At 34.7% G+C, this 16,972-nt stretch overlaps 1 long non-coding RNA gene across 1 annotated transcript in view; it reads left to right on the forward strand.

The window, feature by feature from the left end:
- LOC129143513 (uncharacterized) overlaps positions 1–3,762 on the forward strand; it is a 469,878-nt gene extending 466,116 nt beyond the window's left edge. Inside the window, exon 9 of the long non-coding RNA XR_008547024.2 lies at positions 2,974–3,762. This is a non-coding gene — a long non-coding RNA (uncharacterized LOC129143513). The remainder of the gene's footprint in view (positions 1–2,973) is intronic.
- Positions 3,763–16,972: the final 13,210 nt, after the last annotated feature.

Consider the following 16,972-nt stretch of genomic DNA (forward strand, 5'->3'; position numbering starts at 1 on the left):
AAGTGGCTCAAGTACTTTACATGTAACTACTTTACCTGTTTTTGACAAAATCAAAGTTTCTGTTTTTAGATAACTTTCATTTTAGATAACCTTGCTTTAAGGAAAGGTCATCATTGCTGTATTTTCTTCCAGTTGACTACCTTTTGGAAGACTAAAGGCATGGCTACAAGCAGAGCCTTTGCAGTTTCACAGGCATGCCTGCAGTCTTCTTCTGAACCTGTACGGAAATCCTCTAGGGGATTTATCTAAAGGGCTCTATGTATCAATCCTTAGCCTTACTTTCTGAAACTAACATGTGAACTAGTTGATATAAATCAGAAAAGCAGGGTCACACGCTTGAATATTTAGTTTAAATTCTTTGGCAAAGCCAGTAGAGTCCTGATGAGGATTGGGAAAATCCTTAATTATGCCTTTAAGTTCTATCTTTGGCCATGGCTGATAAAGGCAGGTTCCTGCCCCTTGAGACACACTGATTGTTGATGAAACAAGGCCAGAACCATCAGGGACAGGAGGTGAAGAAAGGGAAGGCAGATCAGGGTAAGGTAAGTCAGACAGTAAAGGGGAAGGAGGAAAAGGAGCTAAGGGAAGAGAAGGAGAAGCTTCAGCAGCCTTTTTAAATTAGGAAAGTGTTTTAGATAATCTTCTGTTTTCTCTCTGTAAAGAAATAACTTTATAAGAACCTCTTTTGGACCCTTCCAAATACCACTGGAAAAAACTCTTCCAATTATTCTCTTTTATTCTAGAGCTGGCATTTACTAATTGAAAGCACAAATTAACTAGTTTAGGCACTTCAAAGATACCCTGCCTTGGCTATTTCAATTTAGGGTTGTCACAAGTTATATATGACTATTTATCTAAATCACAACAAGAGGTCGCACCATAAGTATTTTACAGGAATTCAACTGTAAATTGAACTCAACTGTAAATTGAAATCTAAAGATTCTAAAGGTGGTTTCCTCCTTAAGATGGACTCAGTTTTAGTTGGCTGATTGTCCATTTTTTATATTTTCCTTTTAGGTGATCAAATCTAAAAGGAAAGATGTTTCGGATCAAATGTACTGCTTATGGGAATAGCTCCCCAACACGTCGCCCTTTGTTCACTTCTTCTCTCTCATGTGTCACGACGAACATCAGGAATTGTGGGCTGCTTAAAGCACTGGGAGTTCACCCTTCATGTGGGCCCACCAGTTTAAGCAAATTCCCCTGTATTTTTTTTCTGGCGGGGGAGGGATTCCCTGTGAGACTTTTCTGTTTTGTTTTGTTTTCATGAACTATAAACTCCAACCCTGCCACGTGACCTCAGTTGCGTGAGGTGCCTTTCGGCTGGGAAGAGCAGTCTTCTTTCATCTTTGGGGCTTCTCACATTCTCATTAAGGTCTTTTAAATATATTCTTGGTCACTCAAAAAAGAATTTAAATGTGCCAATATGAACTGAGCTTCAAAACTTGACAGTTTTAAATCGCAAATTTTGCTTAAGCCACCGACATTCACTCTCTTTCTCTTTAACCAGATTTGCATAAGAGAAAACCTTGCAGCTTTTAGCAAGTAAGACAAACAAAACCTTAACTTCAAAGAAGAGTGAACCACAAACCTGCAAACAGCAGAATCTCTAGAGGAAAAACAAACACAACTCCTACCTTAAAGCAGTAGAGCTTAAATTCCAGCCCCATGGAGCATGGAATTGGGTCACTTGAATAAAGTCTGACTCTCACTTAAGCCAGGGTGATTTGGAACCCAAGAGGGGCCCTGCTAAGAGCTCCCACAAAATCCAGCAAAGTCGGTTGGATGGAAATTGTTTAGTCAGTAGCAGGTGCTGATTGATGAAGCAGAGGAGGTCAAGGCAAAGGTTCTCTTTGGGTCCCTTCCTGAGGCACCAAATATGTCAACCTGAAATAATCAAAAGGATCAGAGTCCAGTTTTAGAGTTTATTCAAGTGAAAAGCTTGTAAGAGCCATTCCAGAGACAGACTCCAGAGAAATGGAGTCAGTGTTCTGAAGTTAAAAGTTAAGTTCTTATATAGGAAGAAAACAAAGAAAATAAACAGATTTACAAGATTTTCTCAATATGACTCATTTTTGAGTTACAGTTTAATCATTTATTTTTTTCCTGTATACCTTATTTCCATATCCTTACCAATTTAAAAGAGTATGCTTAACATACCATTTTAAGACAATATGATGGTCATGAAGTCTTTGTGTGAGAAAGGTAAGAGAGAAGTTAATCTATAATGAAAATCAACAATGAAAATGGAAGGGATCTTACCTGGTGCTTTTCAATGATTTAAAACATTTTACCAAACAACACAGGTAAGGGAGAGGCTAATCTATAATCATAGAACCAAAAATTACAGCTTTCTAGGTTACAGATGCCTGCCACGCAACTCAGACCTTATACTCACATTTATTTAAGGTTCAAAATGAGTTCCAACAGCTTACATTTTGAAGTAGTTATTTTCACACAACCAAAGCCTTGACTAGAATGTCATCTTTGAGAATGGTGCTCATTTAATGGGACATGACCAGAAACTTTTAAATAAGTGAGTTTGACTTTATAGAGGCAATGTTTACGAAACCTTCTTGGGACGACTGCCATGGTCAATCACTTAAAATGGTTCCAAGCATTAAAATTGAGTCAGGAAAGTCACTCCTGGGAGGTCTAGGAACTTTAGCATATTTTGGACATCTCCGCAACATAGAATTTTTTCCAAATTAATTAGTACTGCAGATAAAATCTGGTAAAAATTTAGGGTTGGCTTCCTAGCTTCAAGAAGCTGTTAAGTCCAATTTAATTTTCCGTCTGTAAACTTCTAACAAAGTAATTAAAGAAGACCTAAATCGTAAACTATCATTCTTGTTGTACCTATGTTAGTAACTAGAATAGTGATACCAGCCTTATTTTGCAATAAAAATGATCTTTCCTTGAAGGTGCTTTTCATCAAATTATTACTGGTGGTGAATCTGTATGTGTGCGCAGCAACCTCAATTCCTGCCTCTTCAGAAGAAAGAATTTGACTAAGGAGCATAAGGCAGAAGAAGAGACAGAGGCAAGTTTCCGAGCAGAAATGAATGTTGATTTAAAAACTTTAGAGCAGAAATGAAAGGAAGTAAACTACACTTGGAAGAAGGCCAAGCTGGCAGATTGACAGATCAAGTGCACAGTTTGACTTTTTGACTTGGGGTTTTCTATGTTGGCATGCTTCCAGAGGCTTCCATCCCTTCCCCCGATTCTTCTCTTGGGGTGGACTCTTTGCCTGTACAGCGACCTACCAGCATGTGGGAGGGGTTGTACACGCAGTGTGTTTACTGGAGTTGTGCACATGCTCACTTGAGGTGTTCTGCCTGTACCAGCCCGAATGTTCCTAGATCGTATACCAGTTAAACTCTGCCTTTTTGCCACTTAATGCACATGCTTGAGCCCACTCGCCCACCTCCTGAGATCTAATTGGGAAGCTGGTGATTACCAGTTTCAGGTTTGTCTGTTTATTAGGAGGTGTTTATTTTCCCTGGTGCTGGCTGTGACCAATTTTTTTTTTAGAGATACAGCTAACAACAGTCTGACTGTCATCTAATGGTCACCTGAATTCCTGGCGTGTGTGTGTGTGTGTGTGTGTGTGTGTGTGTGTGTGTCTGGTGTGCTCTCCTACTGTGCTCATGTCTGACCTACCGTAACCAAATGGGCCATCAAATTAGAGAAAATTTTTGTGTTTCAATAGAAACCTGTATTTTCTACAGTACTTTTTTGCAGGTTGTCAATTCCTGTTTTGCACCTCTGTAAATTCCTGATTACTGGCAAGTTTGCTACCACTGTCTTCCCTGATGGAGGTTCAATTTACATACACTCTATCCCCCACCGTGCCCCCCAAAAAAATCCAAAAAACTATTATGTGTCAGTTTGGGCATAAAATAACCAGATTAAACACTATTGCTTGATGAGTTTGTGATGGTGTTTCTGAATGAGATAAGCATTTGAACTGGCAGACTCAGTAAAGTAGATTAAACTACTAAATGTGTTTGGGTAGGGGACATCACCCAATCCCTTGAGGGCTTGAATAGAACCCCTCCTGCCTGAGTCCTTGAGCTGAGATATTGATCTTCTCCAGAACTCCTGGTTCTCAGGCCTTCTAAGTCAGACTGAATTATATCACTGGCTTTCCTGGGTCTCTAGCTTCCAGCAGATCAGTCATGGTGGGACCTTTCAGCCTTAATAATTGCATGAGCCAATGAGAAATAATAAAACCTCTTCACACATAGGTAGGTGTATGTGTATTTATGAGGGGTGTATATATATACCCACATACACATACCTATATATGAAGAGATTTTATTCTATGTGGAAAGAGAATACATATATATATTATATATATATATATATGAAGAAGGTTTAATTGACTCATAGTTCCACGTGACTGAGGAGGGCTCAGGAAACTGACAATCATGGCTGAAAATGAAGGGGAATATATATATGTGTGTGTGTATATATATGTGTATATATATTTATATTTTATATACATATAAAATATATGTATATATGTATAATATATATATTTATATTTTATATATGTATAAAATATATATATTTATATACATATAAAATATATATGTATATATATTTATATATAAATATATGTGTGTATATATATAAATATATGTGCACATATATTTATATATAAATGTATGTGTGTATATATTTATATATAAATATGTGTGTATATATTTATATATAAATATGTGTGTGTATATATTTATATATATAAATATGTGTGTGTATATATTTATGTATAAATGTGTGTATATATTTATATATAAATGTGTGTATATATTTATATTGTATATAAATGTGTGTGTATATATTTATACTGTATATACATGTGTGTGTATATATTTATACTGTATATACATGTGTGTGTATATATTTATACTGTATATACATGTGTGTGTATATATTTATACTGTATATAAATGTGTGTGTATATATTTATACTGTATATAAATGTGTGTGTATATATTTATACTGTATATAAATGTGTGTGTATATATTTATACTGTATATAAATGTGTGTGTATATATTTATACTGTATATAAATGTGTGTGTATATATTTATACTGTATATAAATGTGTGTATATATTTATATTGTATATAAATGTGTGTGTATATATTTATATTGTATATAAATGTGTGTGTATATATTTATATTGTATATAAATGTGTGTGTATATATTTATATTGTATATAAATGTGTGTGTATATATTTATATTGTATATAAATGTGTGTGTATATATTTATATTGTATATAAATGTATGTGTGTATATATTTATCTTGTATATAAATGTATGTGTGTATATATTTGTATATATAAATGTATGTGTGTATATATTTGTATATATAAATGTGTGTGCGTATATATGTATATATAAATGTATGTGCGTATATATGTATATATAAATGTATGTGCGTATATATTTATATATAAATGTATGTGCGTATATATTTATATATAAATGTATGTGCGTATATATTTATATTATATAAATGTATGTGCGTGTATATATATTATATATAAATGTATGTGTGTGTATTTATATTATATGTAAATGTATGTGTGTGTATATTTATATTATATATAAATATATATGTGTATACATGTGTATATGTGTATATATTTATATGTACACATATACATATATAAATATATACATATATTTTTATATATATATTCTCATTATCTGGAGAACCATATATATATGCCCATATACATATATATGCACACACATGTATATATATGTGTGTGCATATATATATATATATTCCCCTTATCCAGAAAACCCCAAGTAATACAGGATTGGTAGATTAGTTTTGAAATGCTGAAAATCGAACTCGACAATACTTTCTTATTTTCAATATTTACCCAATTTTTAATTATTCATTTCCTTCCATACATTCATGAAAGAAACATTTTCACATTTTCTTCCTATCTCCTACCATGACAACATTGAGAACTAAAATATGACTATCTAGATCCTTATTGGTATTTTAGGTTGCCTAGCAGCTGTTCCATTTCCCCAGAAACTAAAGATCTGTAGACTAAAACCTAATGACTTCAACTAAACCTCAAAGGAGTCACCACCACAACAGAACATGCAAGAAAAGCATTTTTTCCTGGACAATCTGCTGTCTGAATGATATGGTTTGGATCTGTGTCTCCACTCAAAATCTCATCTTCAATTGTAATCCCCACATGTCGAGGGAGGGACCTGTAATCCCCCATATCAAGGAAGAAAGGTAATTGGATCATGAGGGTGGTTTCCCCCATGCTGCTCTCATGATAGTGAGTTCTCATGAGACCTGATGGTTTTATAAGTTTGGAAATTGCTCCTTTGCTCTTCTCTTTCCTGCTGCCTTGTGAAGAAGGTGCTTGCTTCTCCTCCATCTTCGGCCATGATTGTAAGTTTCCTGAGGCCTCTCCAGGCATGTGGAACTGTGAGTCAATTAAACTTCCTTCCTTTATAAATTACTCCGTTTTGGGAATTTTTTGTAGCAGTGTGAAATGGACTAATACACTGAACCACGTAGGAAATCTGACAAAATCCTTGGATCATGCATGTCTTCATATGACAAATAACCATGACTGTGAACAACATCACCAAGAGCATCAACATCCTAGTTTTGAGAGTGTAAAGGAAATGAGCGTAATTGAAAGATTTTCCTTTACCAACCTCTTGACCTCTTGGAATACACTAGACTGTTTATCCTCAGAATTAACTTCTGGCTCTTTTTGTTAACACACATTTTATATAATGTCTCTTTTTTAATTGAATCATTTCTTTTTTATTTTAAGCATTTCTTTTTTAGGACACTTAATATTCAAGACTTTAAACAACTGGCCTTTGCTATCACCTCTCAACAAATGGTCCAACTGGTTTGGCAGGAGCAAGCCCAAATGAAGCCTCAGGCAATTTCTTAGAGACTATTTTCCTTCACTCAGGAGGTTTATGATCACTTATGAATTGTTCAACTAGAAGTCCTATTCATTTTGAATAAAAGCGTGTAGGTGCTGATAATGGTAAAGTTTACCTGGGCCCTACACACTTGGAAAACAGGAATGGTTAAGAAATATCTCAGTATTTTGTATTATGAGAAGTTGCTAATTTTCAAGGACTTTCATGCATGTTCTAAGAACTCATCATCTGCACTCTTTCTCCACCCCTCTTTGTGACTACCATAAGAAATTTGGCTCATACTTTCACAATTCCTCCCAGGCTCCATTCCTTTTTGGGGGATGTTTCTCCCTATTACCATAGCCTGAATACAATCATTTCCTTAATTGCCCAGTACAGTTTTATTTCTCATATCCCTGCCTAAGGAACATTTTGTTATAAAAGCATCAAAGTACAGAATTGAAATCTCTGTAAAAACCGGAGGAGAAAAAAAAAAAAAAAAAACAAAGAAGTTTCAAAGTGATTTCCTGAACTCATATAGTGTCCAATTTATTTATTGTTTAAGTGAGAAAGGCTCAGTACTTATCTCTCCGTGAAACAAAATGGTGTTAGAAGGAAAATAAATCACTTGTATTAATGTCCAACAGCTTAGCCCAGGATGCTATACAGAGTATTGTGAAATTACCCTGAATTTAACTGGGTATTACACAACAGAGCCAAGAAAATGGGTTTATATTATTTCTTACTTTTCTTTTTATAAGACACAGAAGCCTAAGTATCCAGTCACAGAGATTTCAAAGATTCATTAATATCAATAATAAGTATATATTTTATTTGAAAGAATTTTACATCTTCTTTACACTAAATATATTCTGGAGAAACCTGCATTTTCTAAAATAATCTTCTTAAGTTCTTGAATAGTTTTAAGTACATTAAGAGACGAAAAATAAATGACTTGATGTGACCAATAGTTAAATAATTTTAACAACCTTTACAATTTCAATGTGACAGAAAAAACTATAATTTTACAACATATGAGTTAAGCCATGCTTTTTTGAAATGCATATTTACAAAAGAGCATTACAAAGCTTATTGAAATAATAAGCTGAAAATAGTATGATATAATTATTATTTTAACCCTTGCATATTTAATTTTCATGATAAAAACTATAGGCCACTTTTGATTTAAGCCTTTCCTTTTTTGGTCTCACATTCAAGTTTCAAATGTTGCCTCCACTGAGATAACTAGCTGCTTTAAACAAATTGAGGTGGAATGAATTTCTCAGAGCAGACTTATGATCTTTTCCTTACTGACTATAATTTAGCATTTCAAAAAGTCACAAAGGATTTTAAACCCCCATAATTCTCATTGACTTTGATAGGAACTGTATTGATCAGTTTTATAGCATCTGTAACCTTTGAATAAGATGAAGAAATTTAAGTGTCATGAGCAGGATAGAGTAACCTAAGACAATACAGATATGGGTAGGATTTTTTTTTCAATATCAACAGGAACCTACCAACTACTCTATATGGATGTTTGAAGATAATGGTCTGATTATATAGGTAAACGTACTCCCTTTAAAGGTTTAGCTGCCCTAATTGGTTGTAATGATTGATTAGTTGCTTATTAGGTGAAAGCCAAACCACCAATCCAACCACTTCTGACATTTAAAGGAAATGTCTTATGACATCACTGGATGTGCCTGCCCATGACCCAATACCCCATTCTCCTTCCATTGAGGAGATATGTGCTAAGATGGTAAAAGGCTTGAATCATGTATGTTGCCAGCTACCATTATATCTGAATGCCAGCAAGTAATAAGTCTGGGTTAGCAAAATAAAAATAAAAATGATGAGATCTGATTAACATTAATAAAGCAGCACAAATATATACTGGGCATCTAAAGAGGCTATTTAGTTGAATGCTAAGTATCTAAGTTGCAGTTCAGGATATCTCTAATGCCCTTCTAATGCTTTTCTTATGCTCTTCTGCTGGGTATCAGGAAAATGCCATGTTTTCTCTTTTGTTATAGTCAAGGAGTAAGCACACAGTGATAATGAACCTATATTGGAAATGTGGAGGGGATGGTGGCCTCAAGAAGGCACAAGGTTACACTTGTATTGTTATATCAAGCAAAATATTCATCATTTAAACCAAGTGAAGTTTCTAAATGCCAATTTAAAAACCATGAAAAGTCTTTAACAAATATATTACAATCAAGAAGAGTGGGCTAAATATTTTTTCACATCATTTACCAGTGATTGTTGTAAATGTACTTCCACCTTAATTAATAAAAGATGATTTCAAAATGAATAAATCACAAAGGATTTTCTTCTAGCACTTGGCTTAATGATGAATAAATGAAGATGAGAGAATTCTGTTGGAACATAAAGACTTTTTTTTTTTCCTAAAGGTGAGCTAAAATAGCTTTTAAAAATACACAAAGAAAATGTATTTTATTGAAAAGAAAAATCTTCATTCACTGTATTTGACATTAAAGCTAAGGGAAATCTGTAGAAATAAAGTCTCTTCAAAGACCTTTTCATGTGTAGGCGTTCTGATTAACTGATTGAGAAGAGGACAATAATATTTCCCCCCTCAGATTAAAAAAAATAAGTAAAAATAAATGCAGTTAATACAATTGCAATAAAAGAGTCAGTTAAGTGGAACAGTCAATGTTATAGAACAGTGAGATAGCAATAATCATAAAAAAAGAAGTTTTAAAACGGGAAGAAATGAAAATGCAATTTACTGTTTTGTTAACGGTGGACATTTTATGCGCTTATGAAGAAAAATGTCTCATATTTTAGTCATTAATGTATATTTCCAATTTGAGGGCAACTATTCAGTTGAAGTGAGTATTTTAGGGGAGAGAAATGTTCTTCCCACCTTATTAGTGTTCAGTGTTATTATTAACTGAAGATGATTCTCTCATTATAGTTGGAACACTGAGGTCAAATTGCAGTCTCTGGTCATTAATATCTTGGGGCCCTTTTACAAGTTACTCAGATCCCAAAGCTTTGGATTCTTTGGGAACAGAAAGATATTTGAAGATAAGATCTCCAAGGCTCTTATGGACACTATTTTTACCTTTTAAAAATCTTGCGACATGACACCAAATAACAGAGAAACAAATAAAACTCTACAGATTATATACAAATCATTGCTATGCTTGTATCTCCTTCAATTTCGTGTGTTGCATCCTAGCCCCCAAAGTGATGGTATTAGGAAGGGAGGCCTTTGGGAGATGATTAGATCATGATTTTGATAAATGCTTTTATAAAGAGACAATTATAAAATTATCTCTTTTATTAAAAGGGGGAGAGCTAGCTAGCCCCTTTCAGTATGAGAGGAAACAAGGAAGAAAGTGCCATTTATAAGAAAGTGTGCCCTTACCACACACCAAACCAGCAGGCACCTTGATCTTAGACTTCTCAGACTCCAGAATTGTGAGAAATAAATTTCTGTTGATTATAAGCCACCCAATTTATGGTAGTCTTTTATAGCAACAAAAATGGACTAAGATACCCAAACAACCTTATACAGTGTCATTTGCTTATAGCAGTCTTTGCATTTTAGCAAGTACAGGCAGGTTATAAAAACAAAACAAAGCAAAGCAAAGCATAATGTGTCTGCTTTTTTTAAATATAAAAGACAAAACAAAACACTTGGAAGAACAGAAGTGTTTTTATTTTATTTAACTATGATGGAGTTTCTAACAGAAATAAGAAAATGATGTGAGTTCACTTAAGATTGTTGATAAAAAGCTATCATCCAATGTATGATGAAATGTCATAAAGAAAACCACAAACTTGGTATCAGTGTCAGATAAACTGGAACCCAATATTACAGTTAAACTTTCCACGTCATTTTTCAAAGACTACGAAAACATTATAAATCAGAATACTGTAAGCATTTTTCACCAGGCGTGGATTGAAAATCCTTTTAAAGCGTAATTAGCTACTTCATCTTTCTCTATGTCAATGACAACAGTTCCTCACAAAAATAAAAGATCTCAGGTATCCAATTTCCAGTCTTTGCTTTGACTCATTGAATTTAGAAAGTAACACAATTGAGCAGAATTTCTCAATTTGGAAGAACTTCTCAGCTGACCAACTGCATATATATAATTTAAATACTCTACCTAGATGTAAAAATCCAACTTTTTCACATGACTGTCCCCTATAAGGTACATCACATGAATTGCTTTGGGTACAAAAACGCAAATTTTAAAAAACCATTTTTTTGTTTTATTTTATCTTTTTTTTTTCTCACTCTAAAATACAATTTAAATGAGTCTATCAAGTCACTGACTTAAATTTTTTAAAACTGATAGAATTTAGAATTGTATGAGGGTGGATTCCTTCCCTTTCCATCCAGGATGGAAAGAGGTGATCCCTTTCTTTTCCATCATAAGAGTCATGGATGGGCACACTCCTATAATAAAAGAAAGATTAACAAGATAAATTTATAACAAATTGATTTAACTATAGTTTTATGTGACATGGGAGCCTTCAGAATGAATACCAAAGGACAGGGAAAAGTAACAATTTTTATGCTTAGGTTTGATAAATAATGAACAGCCATATAGAAAGAAGACCGGACAGAAAGGGTGATCTAATTTGGAGTGGAGAAACCCAGCAAGGACTGTCTATTCAGATTCTTTTTTGCCTTTCGGCTATAACACTTCTTCCTCCTGAGTATGGGGCAGTATCTTTTCTGGAACGGGGTCTTACGACCTACCATCAAACAACGTATGCCAGATAATTTCTTTATGGCCAGTTCTTACACAGAAAGATGAGGAAAAGTTTGAGCAATATTTTTAGATTTTTTCACTTGCTTTGGGGAAAAGGGTTCCAGTGTCTATGATCTGCCTTAGGGAAAAGAGTTTGTAGTTACTATGGCTTGCTCTGGGAGAAGGACAGGAGGGAGACAGGAACACAGGAGAAAGTCAGAAAGAGACTTTTCTTCTTAGGCTACTTCTGAGGTCTTCTCTTTAGGGTGTCATTCTCTGAGCCCCAACAGTTGGCAAATGCTTTTCAACAACCTCTACCTTTTCAACAAAGTCTACCATATCATATTAAACCTTTTGAAAATTTTACTGACTAGAAACTGAATCATTCCAACTAATGAGGTGAGTATAGATTAAGGTTTTAGAGGTTCTATAACTTTCGGTTCTGAGAGAGGAGGAAGTTAGGGGCTGGTTAGGCACATAGAGAGGGAGGGTTTGGGGAGAGGGAAAGAGAAGGGCAATGTTTACAGGATCAACTGTGGAAGAGCACCTGTACCACATCTGCAGTTAATGGGAAGAAATGTGGTTAAGAAGGCTACTTTCCTGCCTTCTTGCCTTCCCCTTTTGCCTGGATGTTGTTCAGAAAGGACTTTCCCAACTTAGATCCAGGATCAATAAATCAATCTAAATGTCCTTAACTAGACCCAGCTTATTATAATGTCATTGACATGACATTAGCATTGTGGTTTTAGCACCCCTGTGGGTTTCACTGAGGCACTCATGGGTAATAACCAAGAGGGAGTCACTCAGGCCAACCCCAGGAATGTGCCTCCCTAGGAGGGAATTTTACCACTCTAATTTGGGCAAAATCCACAAAAGACTTTCTGGTTTCTGCCACATAAAAGACGCAGAACTCAGCCCCATTTCTGGCAACCTACTTTCAGGCCCCCTCTATTTGCTGAGAGCTTTCCTTTTGCTTAACAAATCCTACTCTACTTACTCTCCAGTGTACACATGCTTCATTCTTCTTAGTTCTGGGACAAGAACTCGGACCTAGCTGAAATAGGGACTAAGCAGACTGCACCAGTGTGTGCAATGAAGTCGCAATTTGAAACTATAAGAAAAACATTATCTTAGGTTCTAGTTTGTCCAATCTGGTACTAATTAGTTAAACAACATTGTCCAGTAGAAGTTTTTGTTGGATTTTATAATTGATTTCTAGTCATATGTTAAACTTTGTACAACACTGCATTTATTAGTTCTTTGCCAGCAAGCTTCCTCTTATAACTACTTCATAGTTCTGAGAAATACTGGAGAAGCCTCCTCTTCATTCCACACCCTCTTAAAAGTGGGGAGGCCGGGTGCAGTGGCTAATGCCTGTAATCTCAGCACTTTGGGAGGCTGAAGTCGACAGGTCATTTGAGCTGAGGAGTTTGAGACTAGCCTGGGCAACATTGTGAAACCTCGTCTCCACTGAAGATACAATAATTGGTCAGATGTGGTGGCACCTGCCTGTAGTCCGAGCTACTCGAGAGGTAAGACATGAGAATCGCTTGAGGCCGGGGGGTAGAGGTTGCAGTGAGCCAAGATGGCACCACTGCACTCTAGTCTGGACAACAGAGAGAGACTCTATCTCAAAAAAAGCGGGGAGGGAGATAAAATATAGTCACCCATGGTCAAACCCTGTGAGTAGTACCTGTTCAGTATTTCCCTATATTTGGGATGACTTGCTTCCCTTATTTATATCCCGCGATCGATGGTAATGGCATTCAATAATGTCTTCTTTCTTATTTGGATACAAACTGGTAGCCTTCTTCTATTTTCTAACTGAATTACTTTAAAAGACAAAGCTTATAAAAAATTTCATGACATGGTTAAGATATGGACATTTTTATTCTCTTTCCTTTAATATAACTTTTATATATTATTCAGTGTGAATTGAATGGCCTAACACCATGTTTTCTTTAGCATGATTTGAATGTTCCATATGCTTAGCACTAAATAAAGCATTGCCACATCACAAAGGGCAAAAAGGTCCCTGGGGACTGCAGAAAGATGATTAATCAACCATTCCTTAGCACACCAACTGTCATGCAGGTACCATCCATGGTACTATGTTTGGCCCTAGCTTTCCCAGGAGTGCTTTGTTTCTTCAACTGATAACATGTGTTACAAAATTCTAATTTTAGATTATAGTTCTGCTCCAAAGATATCCATCTAATTGGGAATCAGGAAGCAGTTATACCTGGGAACTTAAGAAAATGGTAGGGAAAAGCCTCATGATGTTAGGAAGTAGCATGCTTAATCACTTCCTGGTCATCAATTAGTATTGCCATTAGCAAACATTGCTTTGCAGGCAGGGACATGATATCACATGATACATGGCCTCTCCTAGAGCCAGTAACATGTTCCCTTTGTTGACACCTGATGATTTAAAAATCACATGTTATTCTGACATTCTACCAGTTGTATCTGGAATGTAACTAAAGATTCTATTATCACATTGTTTTGGACAAACCTAAAACACAGATGAAAGGTGGTGTTGTATTGAGATATACACGTTTTATAATATTTGGGTATATAAAACAGAAGTAATCTACAGGAAAAATATTAACCAGAAAACTATTATTCAGGGCTTGCCTGTGGGTTGTAGTAGTATTGCATATAAAGCAAAAATCAGTTGGAGCCAATAAAACGTCTGCTAGCAATGTGGTTTACAATCTCTTCATAGATGCCATGTATCTTGAATTGGGCAATTAATGTGGACATCCAAATTCAGGCAATCTTGTCTTCTTAAAGAAAAAAAAATCTATATATCAGGTTACATGGTGATGGGAGGGAAGGAAACTCTAGAAAGGGGTTAGATATTTCAGCTATTACTCAAAACTGTGTACATTGGCAAATCATAATGAGTCACTGTGCTGATCCAGATTAAGTAAGTGGAAGAGACATCAAATGACAATGGCAGTCATCATTCCTAGCAAAAGAGCATATCATGTTTACTTCATGGCTGAAATCAAAGCTTTCTTAGGAAACACACCCTGAAATTGCCTTCCCTAACTCAGTCTGTCCAAGGGCAAACTGCCCTCCTTGATAACTTTCAACCAGTCAGTTTACTCAGGGGAAAAATAAAACAAAATGAAACAAAACAAGACCCATTTTCACAGATCATTTATGGTTTAAGCCTTTTAAACCTGTCTTTGCTTTTTTTTTCAATGAGACAAGCTACACGATTGACCTTCTCTATGTACAAGTAACTTCAACTCTGCTCTGCTATCTCAGATTAATTATGAATTGTTATTTATTTGAAAATATTCACCTCTTACATTCTCTGAGTAATTATTTGAATATATGTATGAGCAATTTTTTAAGTGGACCACAATGAGAGAAATATATGTAAACTAGGAAATGAATCTTTTGGAGGTGGAGGTTAGCAGGAACATGGTTGACAAATATTTTATAAGTGATTGCTGTGTGCACTGTGTGTACTGTGTGTGGATTTGGGCAGTTGTCCCTATTGTGACTCATATAAGCAATGATGTGTATCTTCTCATGAAGCTAGGCTATCTGTGCCCACCACATAGGTAGCATGTCTGAAGATGACCAAGGTTAGAACATAGTATATCCAGTAACACAGTGAGTCAGTCACAGAATTTAAATCAAGGTTGCACTTTATTTTTCAGATAAACAATGACACGCATAATTTTCCATATGTATTTCACATGTAATGAGAAGAGTTCGTATAAATAGAAAAATATGTTTATGACAGTATGGTCGAGTGGAAAGAGACCCCCTAGAGCAAGTTTTTAAATCCTTGTTAGTTTTCAACTTATTGTATGATCTTGGGAAAATAACATTTTTTTTGAACCTCAGTTTCTTCATATGTAAAAAAGAAAGAGTGACAATTAACCCATAGATTTGTGTTCATAATAGAGTGAGGCTATGTACCTAAAAGATATTGGTACAATCATGCTCAATATATCATAATTTTCATTAGTATATCTTTAAAAATTTTCCCTAGTGTATACTGTTTAAAGTACTTAAAACTCATGTTATTGTTCTGTATTACTTAATTCAAGTTAAGGATTCTATATAAAAAGTACCCTGATAATTTTTTAAATTTTTATATCTATTATTACATGTGGACATTGGCATAAGGTATACTTCTGAGAGTATTTCATTATCTGCTTATTGCCTTATCACTACATAGTCCCTGGAGCCTGACAAATCCTTTCTTTCTATTTATCCAAGTTGCTAATGCTGACATAGCTAATAAAGATCATATTCTGTAGCAATTTGACTAGCAAACATTAGAAAAAAAAGGAATAACCAGACCGGATCAGCAAAAATAAATAACTGATCTACACTTGGTTTCAGCTTTTACCTTATATATAATTTGTCAAAGATATCACTAATGTTTCATTTTTGAGGTACTTTTAAATAGTTGAGGATTAAATGTTATGTCTCATTATTCCTTGATGTGATAAGAATTTTATTCCAAAGACCATCTTAGTAACAAGACATATCTATTCAAGTTTGTGTGTGTAAGTATATTAATTTTGTATGTCCAATGCATTCTTTATCAGAAGGCTCTTTGTTTTTGAAACATACACTATTAAACAGAATTTACTAGTATTAAAGTTCAATTGGAAATCCATTTAATGTGTTATGCAAAATGTCCTTTATTTGTCACACATTTAATTCACTAAGATAGAAGACTCAATATCTTTTTCTACCTGAAGAGGAGAGAGGTTAGGTGACACAGTGAATTAACTTTAAAGCTGTCTCTTTTCATCTCTAAAGACCTGAAGGTCACATTTACTTATATTGACTTACAAATGGGAAGTATAGTGGTTCCAGAAATCACCCATGTACCACGCAAATTGCCAATCATGGAGATCTATGCTCAGAAGAGTCCCAAAACAGCAACAGAAAATGCTGTAGAGAAAAAATATACTAACTTTTTACAAGGAGGTTTTTTTATAAGAGGCATGATGAGATCTAGCTGTAATTCTTAATGCCCTCCATAATGTTATATAGTGATAAGGCTTAGTAATCCTTTTTCCATTTATTCTTTTCTTTTTAATTTATTGAGAAAACTATGAAACAAGAAAACCCAGTAAGTTAGTCAAGGTCAAGGTCATAGAGTAAATTAGAGCCAGACTGGGAGGGAGCCATTGTGTCTGCTAAATCTCATAGCCGAAGTTGGTAGAATCACTTTAATACTCCTAAAATATCTGCTTTGTTGATTTCTCTATCATACATGCCTACATTTTGTAGGCACATTGTTTCTCTAT

The sequence above is a fragment of the Pan troglodytes genome, chromosome 2 (genome assembly GCF_028858775.2).
Source record: "Pan troglodytes isolate AG18354 chromosome 2, NHGRI_mPanTro3-v2.0_pri, whole genome shotgun sequence".
NCBI lineage: Eukaryota > Metazoa > Chordata > Mammalia > Primates > Hominidae > Pan > Pan troglodytes.